Source organism: Dromiciops gliroides, chromosome 2 (assembly GCF_019393635.1).
Source record: "Dromiciops gliroides isolate mDroGli1 chromosome 2, mDroGli1.pri, whole genome shotgun sequence".
Taxonomy (NCBI): domain Eukaryota; kingdom Metazoa; phylum Chordata; class Mammalia; order Microbiotheria; family Microbiotheriidae; genus Dromiciops; species Dromiciops gliroides.
In genome coordinates this window covers 459571937-459576154 of record NC_057862.1, presented here as the reverse complement: position 1 = coordinate 459576154, position 4218 = coordinate 459571937, and the positions used below count along the sequence as shown (strand labels likewise).

The window sequence follows — 4218 nt, the reverse complement described above, 5'->3', positions numbered from 1 at the left end:
CTGGGCAAGTCACTTGACCCCAATTGCCTCACCAAAAAAAAAGATTTTGGGGGTCACCATATCACACTGTTGACTCATATTGAGCTTATAGTTTGTTTTTTTAAAGGTTCAAAAAAGTTTTATTCCCATATAATCTTTTTTTTTAAGTGAGGCAATTGGGGTTAAGTGACTTGCCCAGGGTCACACAGCTAGTAAGTGTTAAGTGTCTGAGGCCGAATTTGAACTCAGGTCCTCCTGACTCCAGGGCCGGTGCTCTATCCACTGTGCCACCTAGCTGCCCCAGATTTTTTTTAATGTATACAGGGAAGTTTGAAGATTTTCTTTTCTTTAGGGAAAACAATAACTTAGACCATCTTGACTACATTGAATGGGAAACTTCTTTGCCCAATATGAGGGGGTGGGGTGGGGGTGGCAATGGAGCAGTGACCACACCTGGGACCTTTGGATGTGACTAAAAAGGGGGATGAGGACAAAAAGAAAAGAATGGTAAGAAGTACCAAAGGGGAAGCCCCTCAATCGCCAAGATGCAGAATGCCATCTCCTCCCACCTTTGGCCTTAGAATCACAGAGTGATTCTAAAGGCAATCTTTTTCAGTTGTGATTTTCAAGAGTATTACATTTTGGGAAGTGCACACCTCTAAAGTTTCTTCTGTTTAAAGAACGTAAGAGCAACGAAAAGCTTGCAAATGGCCCTAGAATCCCTATAGACACACTGTTTGGCCTACATTGCCTCCAAGGCTCCTTTGATGTTATGATCCTTCATCCCACCGCTAAGAGTGAAATCATCTCCATCCTGGCCTCCATGAAAGCTAGAGGGAGTGCATAGTTTATAATCTGCAGGCAGAGTTGCATTAGTATCTGCTCCTGAGTACTTTATCTAGTCCCTCTTTAAATTAAAAAAAATTTTTTTTTTTAAGTGAGGCAATTGGGGTTAAGTGACTTGCCCAAGATTACACAGCTAGTAAGTGTTAAGTGTCTGAGGCCGGATTTGAACTCAGGTACTCCTGACTCCAGGGCCAATGCTCTATCCACTGCGCCACCTAGCTGCCCCTCTAGCCCCTCTTTAGATGGGCTACTTGCTCAAATTCTTCAAGGAAGAGGGAGTTTGCAAGATGTCCTGATGACTGTCCATCAGAAATGTCACTAGCCTGGCAACTAATAGGTTGTCCAAATCTACTTCATCCTTGAAGCACAAGATGCAATGTGAAAATGTCTGAACCATCAGACTGTGGTCACCAAGGCCATCCCAGAACAGCTGCATCTTCTTGTTTAAACACGTCTTCACCATCATCCTCATCAACAATTGTAACTTTCTCTGATTTTCAGAAGGGAGGATGAGACAGCAAAGCTGAAATGCTTCAGTAGCAATTTTCTGTTTCTATAATAAGCCCAGTACACTGACAAAGGCATCAAAAAGCTGAAATGTGAGCAGATGTTCCTTCAAGTGACATACTAATAATCTACCGTAGTTTTAAAGACATCTTTTTCAAACCCTGAATACATAGGCTGCTTCAAGTCTTAACAACGAGGCCAATTTGCTAAGTATTTCATGTCTGATAGTACCCAAAGAAGAAATTATTTGGATTTATCCATGAGGTTGACAGCTCCTTGCTTAAAAACACTATATACCTTGTGGATGATAAACTTTGAGTTGACAAGGTCTAAAACTTCCTCCAGGAATTCTAGGCAAAGAATTTTTGGTAAATGTGATAATGTCATACGCTTCTAGATTTCCTCCACATTGGCCTCTGTCAGCTGTCTCTGGTAGGCAGATGGAGACTTCTCCCTTTGAGATACTGTGAGGTTTTAACACATTTCAGAGTTCATCTCAATAGGCCTCAATGGTATGTTTTCTTAGAAAGTACCTGGTGCTGATTGGTCTAGTCTGAGAATTTGTTAACTCTTGCTTGGTAGGGGTGATCTCTTTGAGTATGGTTTCAGGGTGAAGAAGGAAATCCGTGGAGGGATCAGCTGTCCTCAAAATCTTCCTGACCCCAACTTTCCTTGATAATATGATCCTTGGGGAATATTTTTTTAGCAGCCGTATTGTTTGTGAGTTTCTTCTGAACCAAAGTCCTGGACACACCTGAGAAGATCATGTAACCAATCCACATCTTCTGAGGCCCTTAAGCAATGTTCATAACTTTTGAAATGACTGATGTTTTCGTGGTAGCATATGAGACTGGAAAAGGCCCTATTGTTTTCATTTTACAGCTTCATAAAGAGGTAGTGCCCAGGTCCAATTATTTTTGCTTCACAGCCCCACCCTGCCACCCCCTTTCCAGGTCCTCCAAATGTCCCCTGTCCCTCTTCCTGATTCAGTGGTACCAGGACAATGCCCCTAGGGACCAGCAGAGACACTTCTTGTGGAGATTCCAATCCCCCCACAGACCAAGGAAATTGTAACAACCCCAGATCTTTAAAAAAAAAAAAAACTGTTATCTAACCAGGTCTCCCACATCTTGGAAGCTGATTTTTCAAATAGATTTGTTAAAGTTAATTTCTCAAATCCATGTGCCTGGACTAAATTTATTTTTATCTCCATCACATTTCATCTTCTAATTTTCTAGCTTGTCAAGAACTTTTTGGAACCTGGCCATCATTTGCCTTGTTAGTTCACTATGCCTCCTGACTTTGGGTCACCTGAAATATTTTTATTTATTTTTTTTTTAGTGAGGCAATTGGGGTTAAGTGACTTGCCCAGGGTCACACAGCTAGTAAGTGTTAAGTGTCTGAGGCCGGATTTGAACTCAGGTACTCCTGAATCCAGGGCTGGTGCTTTATCCACCGCGCCACCTAGCCGCCCTGTCACCTGAAAATTTGATAAATATGCCATTGTATACCTTTAACCAAGTCATCCGGTAAGAATTCAGAGCAACATGGGATCCATCACAGATCCCTGGGGCACTTCAATGGCGACATCCTTCCAAGTTGACCTGGAAGAATTAGCAACTATTATTTGAGTTCTGCCATTTAGCTGCGTCTGAAGCCATCCATTTGCACTCACCTCTCCATCTTTTCAATAAGAACAGCGGAAACTATTTTATCACTTTTCTAAAATATAGGTGTAAGTTATGTCAATTATATTTCCTTCATTTACTAGTTTTGTAACCCTATCAAAAAATGGAAACAAGGTTAGTTTGGGATAATATCTTCTTCTTATTATTCTTTTTGGGTGAGGCAATTGGGGTTAAGTGACTCCAGGGCCGGTGCTCTATCCACTGGGCCACCTTGCTGCCCCTGAGGCTGCATTTCTTATATAGAGATAGAACTGAGTCAAATTTATAAGACTACAAGTCATTTCCTAATTGATAAATGGTCAAATGATATGAACAGGCAGTTTTCAGACGAAGAAATCAAAGGTATCTGTTATGGGCCCAAGCCACCCCAGAAATCTGGGGTACATCAAAGAACCTTCTCCTTGAGAAACTAAACCAAAGGACAGACCTAAAGAGATAAGTGGAACCTGATCAGGACAGAGCTGGTTCTGGGACCATCACCCTTCATTCCAGTCTCCCCCACCCCTGGGGAGATAAGATTAGGTGTGGCTGTTGCCTTTGTGGTGGGAGGAGAAGAGAGATGGCTTGAGAGATCCTAAGTCACCCCTCACCCAATTCCCCCAGCCACGACCAGTGTGGGATGGTCCTCCCTCAGTAAGGGAACTTTCCACAGTCAGATGATCACCCCCATCAGTCCTTTATAAAAGTACCTGCCTGTCTCCTGCTGGAGGAGATTGGTATCTCAGAGCCATGCTCTGTGCCATGCTTTCTCCCCTTGAGAAGAAGTCCAAGGATTTCTCTCTTGGTTTCCTTTCCCCAGTCCCTAAATAAACTATTATCTTATTCTACTGGACGTGTGTGCAAGAGGGTGTAATTCTTTAAAGAGGAATTCCTAAGGACCCTTACCCCAATTCTATCCCAAACCCCCCACCTATTTCCCCACAATTGTATCCATAATCATATGAAAAAATGCACTAAATCACTATTGATCAGAGAAATGCAAATTAAAACAACTCTGGGGTATCACCTCACACCTATCAGAGTGGCTTAATATAGCAAAAAAGGAAAATATTGAATGTTGGAGGGGATGTGGGAAGGCTGGGACACAAATCCACTGTTGGTGGAGTTGTGAAAAGATCCAACCATTCTGGAGAACAATTTGGAACTATGCCCAAGGGCCATAGAATTGTGCATACCCTTTGATCCAGCAATACCACTG

The 4218-nt window shown here is 42.4% G+C and overlaps 1 pseudogene; it reads right to left on the bottom strand.

Annotated features, from left to right (window-relative positions):
* Positions 1–1052: 1052 nt before the first annotated feature.
* Positions 1053–3015, bottom strand: LOC122739126 (annotated as a pseudogene).
* Positions 3016–4218: the final 1203 nt, after the last annotated feature.